General features: G+C 37.5%; 1 pseudogene; it reads left to right on the top strand.

Moving 5' to 3' along the window:
• The first annotated feature begins 10,627 nt into the window (after window positions 1-10,627).
• LOC145039909 (uncharacterized) lies at window positions 10,628-11,307 on the top strand (annotated as a pseudogene).
• The last annotated feature ends 405 nt before the right edge of the window (window positions 11,308-11,712 follow it).

Genomic DNA, 11,712 nt, shown 5'->3' with positions numbered 1-11,712 from the left:
TGGTACTTAATTTCGCACACATAATTGTTTAGCAACTCAACCCATCTTCGCTGCCTCATGTTTAAGTCCTTTTGATTTAAGATGTGTGGAGGCTCTTGTGGTTGGTGAATATGGTGCACCTTTTACCATAAAGGTAGTGCCTCCAAATCTTCAAGGCGAAGACCACGACTCCCAATTCGAGATCATGGGTAGTATAATTCATCTCATGTGTCTTTAGTTGTCGGGATGCATAAGCTATCACCTTCCCACGTTGCATGAGTACACAGCCTAAACCTTGATTTGAAGCATCACAGTAAACTACGAAGTCCTCAGTTCCCTCTGGTAGCGATAGTACTAGTGCACTGCAGATGGCTTTCTTTAGGGTTTGGAAGGCAACTTCTTGCTTCTCTGTCCATTCGAATGGTATGCCTTTTTGTGTAAGCATGGTAAGTGGCTTGAATGTTTTGGAGAAGTTCTGAATGAATCTTCTGTAATAGCTTGCGAGACCCATAAATTGACGAATTTTAGTGTGTGTCGTTGGGACTGTCCATGCTTCAATGGCTTTGACCTTAGAAGGGTCCACATGTATCCTTTCTTAGCTGACAACATGACCCAAGAAGTTTACGCTACGAAGCCTGAACTCGCACTTAGAGAGTTTTGTGTATAACTTTTTGGCTCGCAAGGTTTCCAAGATTTTTCAGAGATGTCGACCATGCTCCTCTTCGCTTTGAGAATAGACCAGAATATCGTCGATGAAAACAATGACAAAGTTGTTGAGGAATGGTCGCCAGACTCGATTCATCAGGTCCATGAATGCGGAAGGGCATTCGCTAGACCGAAGGCCATTACAAAAAATTCATAATGTCTATAGTGAGGTCAGAAAGAAGTTTTTGGAATATCCTCCTCACAGACTTTGAGTTGTTGGTATCCAGATCGCAGATCTATTTTAGAGAAGTAATTTGCTCCTTGAAGCTGGTCGAATAGATTGTTGATTCATGGAAGTGGGTAGCAATTCTGGATGGTGAGATTATTCAACTCTCTATAAACAATGCACATCCTAAAGGATTCGTCCTTCTTCTTAACAAAAAGGATCGGGGCTCCCCAAGTTGAGAAGTTGGGTAAGATGAATCCCTTGTTCAAGAGTTTGCTGAGTTGGCTTGACAGTTCTTGCATCTCTGTAGGAGCCAACCTATAGGGCGATTGGGCTATGGGTGTAGCTCCTGGCACAAGGTCGATTGGAAACTCGACTTGCCTTTCCAGGGGTATCCCCAGAAGGTTTTCAGGAAAGATGTTAGAGAAATCAGAAGCTACTGGGATTTCTAGAATACTAACCTCTTCTTTGGATTTATCCACGATGTGTGCCAGAAATGCCAAGTCCTTCTTTTGTAGACACTTCTACGCCTTAATACACTAGATACGACATAGGTTCGTGTTGGGTTTGTCTCCGTATATGATTAGGGATTTGTGGTTAGGGAGATGAAGGTGAATGACCTTCTCGTGACACATAATTTTGGCATGATGGGGGCTCAACCAATCCATGCCTACAATCACATCGAAACTCCTAATAGTTACAGGCATCAAGTTTATTTGAAACGCATGATGATTGAAGGTGAGGGCTACGTAGATTTCCCCAGTTGATTCTATTTTTCCCATTAGGCATTTCTACCGTAAAGGTTTCATTAAGCTTTTGGGGTTGTTGTTTTAACAAGTGTTTGAATTTAGTAATCACAAAGCTTTACTCTTCCCCGGTATCAAACAGGATGCATGCATATATGTGGTTTAGGAGAAACATACCAGTGACAACAACGGGATACTAAACTGCTTCTCCTTGACCCATGGTCAGCACTCTCCCTGCTCCATTCCTTGGGTTGTTGACATTGGGAAGTTTCGACGGAAATGCCCAGTCCTTCCACATCCATAACAATTGTGGCTTTCCCCAGTGTTTTTTCCGTTGTTGTTGGTGTTGTTATTGTTGTTGTTGTTGTTGTTGTTGTTGTTGTTGTTGTTGCGGTTGTTGTTGTTGTATCCCTATTACTGGTTCTGGGGAGGATAGGTCCTGCAGTATTTTTTTCGTGTGACCCTTTCAGTTGCAACTGGTACAATGCATCTCCTGCATTCACCATTGTAATGGAGATTGCACTTGTTGCACTTTGGGAGATTCCCAGAATACTGTTTAGGGGAACTTGGTGTAGATGAGGCTGGAGCGTGTGGTGTAGAGGGGACTTGGGTGGCTGATGCATGAATTGTTGTTGTTTGTTGTTTCTTTGACGACTCTGAGCCTTTTTGTCCCTTCCGCTTGTTTTTCTTTCCCTTCTTGTTATCACTCTCCTTCTTGCTTTTCGTTTCCCCTGCTTTTTCTCTCTTCTTGTTGTTATGGTCGTACAACTTCTTGGCCAACCTCTTGGCACTGTCAAAGGTTTCAGGATTTGCGGCTATCACGTTTCCTTGAATTGGGGGATTTAATCCCCAGATGAATCGTTCGATCTTCTTACCTTCCGAGGTAATCATGCCATGGAACAACATAGAGAGTTCGCTAAACCTTGATATGTAAGTATCGATTTTGGAGTTTCGGACTGTGAGATTCTATAACTCTTGCTCCATTTTCTGAATTTTGCCACGCGGGCAGTATTCAGCCATCAACATTTCTTTCAATTCCACCCATGGCATGGCGTTGGCTACGGAAAGATTCATGGACTCCACGTGTCCATTCCACCAGGTGAGAGCTTGATCAACAAATGTACATGCTGCAAACTTCACCTTGACCTCTTCGGGGGATTCACATATTTCAAATACCGATTCCACCTTTTCAATCCATCTCTTCAGGGTTATCATTCCTCCTGTGCCATTAAAGGTTCGCGGCTTGACATTGGTGAAATCCTTGTAGGAGCATATCTTGGTAGGCCCCTGGTTCATTCCATTTTTTGAGCTTCTAGCCCCTTGCCCATTACCTCCACCATTGTTCCCATTGTGGATCTGCGCCAGTGTCGCTGTGACTACAGCAGACACGGCTGCTTGAAATGCAACTGAGTTGATTTCTGGTGGTTCGGTTCGGGGTTTCCACGGGTGGGTCGTTGAGGCATCCTTCTGTCATGGAATGGATAGATGTTGAGCGCCTATTATTTTCGCGAGTTTATGGTCCTATAAACTAGGTGTATAGCATATACTTAAATAGTGTCACATATTGACATACAACTTGGAAATACAACAGATAGCAGATAACAACATCACGATAGAACACATATTGTCTTCCACTAATAATATTCATACTTTGATACATGAAAATTTACTCAAAAGATCATACACAAAGAGTAGTGTAATCAAGGGTACAAAGTTTGGCAGCATAACGACTCTATGAGTAGTGTAATCACTTAAAAATAGAGTTGATGGTACATGATGTAGTGCACAAAAGAAACATAACACTAGTAGGGTAAAGCTGGTCCTAAACACACTAGGAGGCGCTCAACGGTGGTAGCGAGATCATATTCCAAAATTTTGTGGCAATAATTGGGCCATCTCAGTCATTTCTCCAATGACTCCAACCCTTTCCAACTCAGCCTGCACCGCTCGTGCTTCCATGGCAAATAGCTGTTATCGTAGCGCGGCAGCGTCAGCCTCTGGAAAACAATCTTCTCTCTCGGGATTTCCTGGTGGGGCAGGGTGGTCCTGATGTGTCTCGTCGGTAGGTGGTGTGATGGAGTCCTCGTTTGTGTCTCGTGCCTCTCCATATCGTCATCGATCCCATTAAACTCGTAGTCCGTGTCCGTGACTCATCGGGCCCAATGTCGTGTGTTGCCCCTTATCCCTCCTTGGGGTCGTCTTTAATCATTCCATAGGCCACCAAGACCTGGTGAAACTGAATGCCATGATGCTCTTCTTCCATGGTGACTGTGATGAGGAACCCGTAAGGAGGTATATAAACTATTATTATTCCTAAGATAGTTTAGTTGTTATATAAATTGAGTTGATGTTCTCTTCTTGGTTAACAAAAGGGTATGTTTTAGGTTTACCGACCATCGTGATTTCCCCTCAGCATGTGATAGTTGTATTCTAAAAAAATGTAGTTGATCAGGCTACATTCATTCCTAATACAACAATAAACAGTCATGGCTTAACCGAGATGTCAGGTCTTCCCAATCATCTTCTTTGATTTGTTTTTACGTTCATTTTTCTAAGTCGTACAAATAAGAGTATTTATTAGTATATTTTATTTGTTTTGCTCAGAGTTATATAATCCCTTTTTGGTTTTATAGTTGCATATCAATATATGTCAGTTCACTAAAAACAGAGCTCTGATACCAACCTGTCACACCCCCGAACCAAACGGCGGAAATGTCTAGGGGTTCGTGTGACTTAAATTGAAATATCATCACAATGAATATACATGAAACAAACACATACATCACCCACATTACATAGTACAACTGTCATTGTTCACATCAAGTACATTGTTTAAATATTACATATCCATAACATAAATGGTTTCATGACTAACATCTCACAAAAGAAATTTCGAAAACACACTTGATGATTCTTCATTCTAACGGTTACCTGAGAATACAAGTTACTTTGAAAACGGTCATCATATATAATGTTGGTGAGTTCATAAGCATGTTTGATACAAAAATAGTTTGTATTGTTTGTAAAACTCAGAAAATCCGATATTTTCTGAAACAACAATTGTTTACGAAATAGGTGCGATGATCCATAAGTATATGCGTGAATGATTTCAAACGTGTAAAAGACATATGTTTCCCATGATAAATTCTTGTATTGTCGTTGTTGAAAGTAAGAGTGAATATTGTTGTTCCCCAAGAAAACCCGATGTTTTCCGAATTAAATATTATGATCGTTTTGTATTATTGTACGTCATAGTCGAATGAATATGATTCCCCATGATTACTTAGATGGTGATGGATCTCTATGTGAGTCACTATAACCATGCATAATAATGACTAATTCATCTGTCTTGGCATTCTTGCGAATGCCGGTATTGAATTAAGATTTTGTCACCCTAGACTGGTCGAGTCTAACTATAGGGAACAACTTAGGTGTGGGGGAATCACTCTCGTATAGATCTATACACAAACTCTTACTCTCCCTCCAAGAGACTCTGGTTATAACTACAGACTACGACCGACACTCATTGGTGTCACCCGTTATTTCCCACTAAAGCCAATTGAATTTGAATAACCTTGTTTAACAACCTGATTTATGTTTACTTGAACAAAAAGGTAAGCCTAACAGACGGAGAGAAGAGGACAATAGAGGCCCACTAATCATGTATGTTATTATACACTGTCGAGTGTGCGATGGACGCATTAGCCCATCACGCATATGGTTGATTTTTTGACCATACTAGCAATGTAATTGGGCCAATAAGGCCTGACAGAATGTAAAAGCCATTAAGGGTCCCTTAGGCATGCTATTGGGTCACCGGAAGCCCAATAAACATGTGTGATTATATTGCGCCGAGTAAATCATGACATTGGGTCATAAGGCCCAATAGCACGAGTAGGAGATATTTGAGCCCAATCATTGAATCATTTATGGTTTGTCAAGTTTAAGTTCGTAGTGTTGGTATCTGTTGTATGTTAATTGTTCATTCGCAATGATAAAACAAAAATATCTTAACGTTTGATATATATATATATATATATATATATATATATATATATATATATATATATATATATATATATATATATATATATATATATATATATATATAAAACCGTGATCTATAAACTTGATATTTGTAACCCAAAAATTTATAATTGTTTATTTGGTCCAAAAACATTTAGTTTGACCATTTCAGCCTTTTTTTCTGTAAAAATGAGAGTTTTAGTTCCTTTTTACGAAAATTGACATTTTTGGTCCTTAAACCATTTTTCTTGCGCATTTTGACCCAAACTTTTTTTAAATGGTAATTTCAACCCAAAACTATTGTATTTGTCATTTCCAGGCTTTATTTGTAAGAAATTTACATTTTTAACCCAATTTCCGTAAGATTTAAAATTTTGACCCAAAAATCAAAAACTTTGCAATATTAGTCCAAACTTGGTAATAAACTCATTTTTAATCCTTGAAATAGTTTATTTACATTTTAGACCAATATTTTGTTGAGTTTTTCCAATTTAACCCCTTAAATTCCTATTTTTCGCACCCATTTTTAAGCCCATTAAGCAAAAATTTATGTTTTTTACCCTTTGGAAAGTGTTATTTTCATAAAAATCAGTTTTTATACATAACCCTCATAAAACCGACAAATTACAATTTATACCCAATCTTTGCTATTTTTGCAAATATTACACTTGTAAGGTTCTTTTGGTTTTGTCTTTCCTCTTTTTAAACTTAAAGACTCTTAGATCTATGATGTATGTTGTTTAGGATATTTTTGTTTATGATTCTTTCACCCTTTTTGCTATAGATCTCGAAATTTAACCAATTTTACACATTATCACAACCAAAAACTGAAGAAATCAAGTATAGCCTGCAAACACACATAGATCATCACATAATACTTGTATTCTCCCCTGCAAAACAAGTAAAAACCGAAAACAAGGGGGTATGAAGCTCACCTTTGCTTGTTTCTCACGGTTTTGAAGAAGAAATGGAAGGGGTTGAGGTGATTCTCGACCCTAGAAAGCTTTTTGAGAGATCTTTGGGCTTGGATGGGTGATAAGTCTATTTTATGAATGTACTAAATTGTCACAAATCTGTTGAATTGATGTATAATTGTCCAAGAATGACACTACTTTGATGAGTTGTTGGAATTAATATGCAGGTCAATATATTGTACTAAAAGTGCGCGGAACCCACAAGAAAAATGAGCAAATTGAAGTTAACAAGCATGGGAGACGAATTGCTAAAGGAATGAAGAAAAATGGTGCTGAGAAATTTGATCACTCTTCAATGTTTTGATCATATCTCAAGATCTAGAGCTCTAATTGACATGAGCATAGAAGTTCTCGAAACTAGACAAAATTTCCTACAACTTTCATGTTTTGCGTTTTTATTGATTCTACGGTTTTCATAGTAAAAAAAGGAGCGACAAAGATCACGTACATCCTAGAACGCGTCTAAGACGCCCCCCTAGGACGCCTACCCGTTTTAGGCCATTTTCAAGTGCAAATAAAGGAAGGAAGAAGGCATGTAAAATGCCCCGAAGGACTCCTGGACCTCCTATATGACGTCTAAGACACCTACTAGGATGCCAACACAGAAAACAGCTCGGAAAATCAGTTTTTCAGCACCTATTTAAAGGAGATTTAACCCTAATCGACTTTGGATGCCTCCCCTGCGATTTTCACCTGTTTTGGAGGGTTCCAAACACTTCCGAACATTATCCAAACGCGTTTTTGATCATCATTTTCCGAATCTGAGGCTACAAATCACCAAGTTCATCATCATTCAACAATTGAACTCTTTCAACTGTTGGATCTTCATTAAACTCCAGATTTTGTTACTTCTTCTCCAAGATTTCATTGTTCAATGATTGATTGATCTTTAGATTTTATTAGTTTTATGATTTCAAGTTGGTTTATGAATTTTATTATGAATTAAATTGCTTTTGTTCAAGTTTTGTGTTTTGTGAATTCTATGGAAGGCTAAACCACCTAGGTTACTTCCGGGAATGTTTAGGATGATTTGATGAATGTGTTTTGATTATTACTTCTATTCCAATCAACTTTGGTTATTATATGTTCTTAAATTTATGATTTCTATTAATGATAACTGAAGTTGGGTGTTATTCATGTGTTTAATTTTACAATTAGGATAGTTTATTGCCAATTCACTAATCGTGCTGAATTCATATAGTTTAGGAACTAAGACGATCGGTTGAATGAACATATATTATTCCAAACTTGTGATTTTAAATGCTAAACACTGTAATTGGTAATCATAAGACATAATATTGTCAAGCCACTCATTGTTCCTAATCCATTTAGACATAGGGAGTAAGATGATCAGTAGGAATAACATATTGTGTGCTCAAAGTTATTTATTGCATGTTAATTGACCTTAATTATGTCTAGGTAATTAAATTGGAATTTAAGGGAAGATAAACACGTAAGTCTTAATCATCCGACATTGAACATGAAGTAACCTTGTTTTTCTCATTCATAGTATTTTTTTACAACCTTTTGCAACATGAAGTCTCTAGTTGTTAAGTTTATTTTAGTTTAATTTGAATTCGTGAGAATTGCAAGCATTAGTTCTTTTTCATTGACTATTTTAACACAATGTTTGACCACAACCTCCTCGTGGATTCGACCCTTACTTACCCTAGCTATCTAGTGTGTGTGAAATTTATTTTTGACCGAGACAACGACCTCAGTCAAAATTTGGTGTCGTTGCCGGGGAGATTGTGCGCTTGAATTATTGTGTTGAAATAGTCTTTATATATATATATATATATATATATATATATATATATATATATTAGTTTAGAATCTTCACTCGTTTACTGTTATTTTTTTGTAGGCACAGTGGTGAATGGAAGAATTAAATCAAGATATGTGGTGGGAGAGAGAAAAGTCAAGCCAATATCAATGTTATAATGATCTCTACTATGAGTCATATAATGATGATACATGTGATGATCCATATCATGATGATTGTTGGTGGACTGACGATTCAACTCAAAGCCAACACCATGAATCACCTTGTTTTCTGGAGGACCATGAATCAGATGAATCTTCATTTAGCAAAAAGTTGGATCAAACGCTGGACATATTGAGTGAAACCTTCAACAAAGAAAAAGACAACTCCAAGTCAATTTCAGTTATTGAAAAACAATTAGACCATATAGCTAAGAACCTAAATCAACAACCTTCAGCAATCTTTCAAACACTACGCTGGTGAATGAGGTAATTTTTCCATGTAGTGATAAATCATTTGATAACAAAGTGCATAAACTTACACCACCCGAACTAGAGCTTGTGGTGGAGGATTACGTATCTTTAAATGATCAGGAGACTGAGAGTATTTCTGAAATCAAAGAAGTTGAAATTGAATTGGATAAGTATAATGAATATTTTCATGAGTTGGAAGAGTCCAAAGTTAGGGAGGGGTTTGTGGAGGCTAATCCCATACCCTACCCAATAATTTTGAAAAAACCTGAAACACAACTTTTTCACTACAAGAAAAATACCCTTTAATGACGCGCAAACAATGACACTCGCAGATTTACGATATGCATTTTTGTGTGCCCTTAAAAATAATGTTAGCCTTCCAAAATTTGAAGGATAGTGGACACGCATTTCCAATAAAAAACACAGAGGGCACCTCTCATAAAAAGAGTGTCCTCTATAAATGTCACTTTATAATTTTTACTAAACATGCGTTTCTGGGCGGGACGCCTTAATAGGTAAGGGGGGAAATGAAATCCCCCAAAATTTTGAACACCCGCCATCCTCTTCCTCTGTACTCTCTACACCCGCCAGATCGACTTCATTCTCTCCCTTCCTTCTCTCTGCAAACCCTTTCCTCTACGATCAACTTTCACTTCCTTCTCTGTGTAAACCCTAATCAAACGTAACGCATTTGCAATGGTAATGTCTTCTTTCACAAAATAGAAGATTGAGCGAAGAACTAGGGCTTCTGATGAATCAAACATCACCAACAACGATAGCTACACATCACAATTTGTGTTTTCTCTCGGACTCCACCATTCCAACATCGCATCACAACAGTGCCTGCATCTGCTGCATCTTCTCCATCATTGGATTCTGGTTCTGGAAAGCTCTCTTTTTGAAGCAGAAGGCACAATCTCAGCTTCTTGAAGTTGTTTGTTCTATTTACTGAAGAAAGCATAACAGAATCAAGTAACATTCCAAGCTGCAAATGCTGTAACTACTACTCTACCATTTTTGGTCTCCGGTATCCATCATCCATGTGAACTTCTCCTAAATCCAACTTCACTCCACTCTCTAAGTTTGTTTTCTCCGTAATCGATGCATCCACTTTCTCGTCTCTCCCTCTCCACCAGGTTTTCTCTCATCTCTCTCCTCCATAGATGGAGATTATCGGAGACGTGAAGGGAGTAACCGAAGGAAACCCTAAAACTACTCTGATTGCGCAAATACTTCTTCTCCTGCAACTTTAGGTAAGTCTCTCCTCCATAGAGTATAATTTCTTATTTCATGTGTTTTCATCTTTAATCTTTCAAACCCCTTTCTTGTTCTTCTTTCAGTGTTAGAATTTATGTGGATTTAGCTCTTTGATTTTATAAGATCTTCATAAACTGTTCGGGTTTCTTGATTTTTGGAACCTGCATGTTTATTTTCCTTCCCAATCTGGGCATTTTTATCTGTGATTAGTAAACAAATTAGGGCTATGATTCTTAAACATCCAATCCTTTTGCCTTTGTTCTTTTTCTTAATGTTTTTCTTTTTTAGAAAATTCCATCGTCTTTAGTTCTTGATCTTGACTTTGAAGACACCCATGTGTTGTTTAGTTCAAATTCAGTTTCAAGATCAAGATTCTTCATCAACTAAATCAACTTGTCAATCTTACCCTGAAGTTGCTAGTGCTAGAGAAAATTACCATTTAGCGTTTGAGAGTTGGAATTAAAGATATGGAATGGAACTGAAGCTCATTTAGTTGTAGTAATGGTCACATCTGTGATCTCTTATTGCTAGGAAAAATGCGTCCCAATCATCAATTACAGCAGCAAGGGTATTGCCCTAAGCTTCTTCAGTTCCAATTGAAGGTTTAGTAAATTAAAGCTTTAACCGAGGTAATCATCTGGGGTATCAAAGTTACTGGGATGCAACATATGCAGATGATTTGACAAATTTTCGTGAACATGGGGATGCTGGTGAAGTTTGGTATGCATATCTAATTGACTATGACATATACCTTTTTTGACAAGATGATTTTTTGTAAGACTTTTTAAATTCTTTCTAAAGGTTTGGGGCAGATGTCATGGAAATGGTTTCTTCATGGACAAAAGGACTATGTGTTGACATTTCACAAAGACATTTACAAATTCAACATAAAAATGATGACTCTGAGTCTGTTAGTCAAGAGGATAAAGATTTAGCAGGATGGAGTGTTCTTGATGTTGGAACAGGCAATGGGCTACTTCTTCAAGAGCTTGCTAAACAGGGGTATAGTATTATACATAATGACACCTATTTCTCCTTTTGGTATGATGATAATTGATAAATCATTCTTTATTACTTTTGATGTTAGTATAAATAGGTTCTCTGATCTCACTGGAATAGATTATAGTGAATGAGCAATTAACTTGTTAGAAGCCTTGCTAATCGTGATGAATTTATTGGTGTCAAACTATTGGTTGATGATGTTCTTGATTTTTGATTTACTCATATTTAATGTCTATTGGTAAGTTACAATTTGAATTTACTTATATTTAATGTTTTTGATTTTTGATTTTACAGCTCCTGATATACATCGATCCAACAGCACAAAGTTCCAGGGATATGCTTGGTATTGACACTCGAGGTTAAAAACTTCAACGTCATGTCAGGGATAAATATAAACTTATTTCGAGTTTGGTCCATTATACCCTTGGTTGACATTCGGAAACAACATGCTGGAAGTTACTAAAGAAACAGTCGTTGCCACCTTTGTGCTATTCATCAAGTGTTAAATGGCTTCTACCAACCTTGGATATGGCGGAGTTGGCAGTTCTAGATTTGTTACCGGCTTGAATTATTCATCTAGTTCAGTTGACTGGCTCGGGAGAGAGATGCTTGAGATGCG

The sequence above is a fragment of the Lactuca saligna genome, chromosome 4 (genome assembly GCF_052625555.1).
Source record: "Lactuca saligna cultivar CGN05327 chromosome 4, ASM5262555v1, whole genome shotgun sequence".
Taxonomy (NCBI): Eukaryota; Viridiplantae; Streptophyta; class Magnoliopsida; order Asterales; family Asteraceae; genus Lactuca; species Lactuca saligna.
Note: the sequence above shows the minus strand (reverse complement) of the source record. Positions and strands in the feature narration are given on the sequence as shown.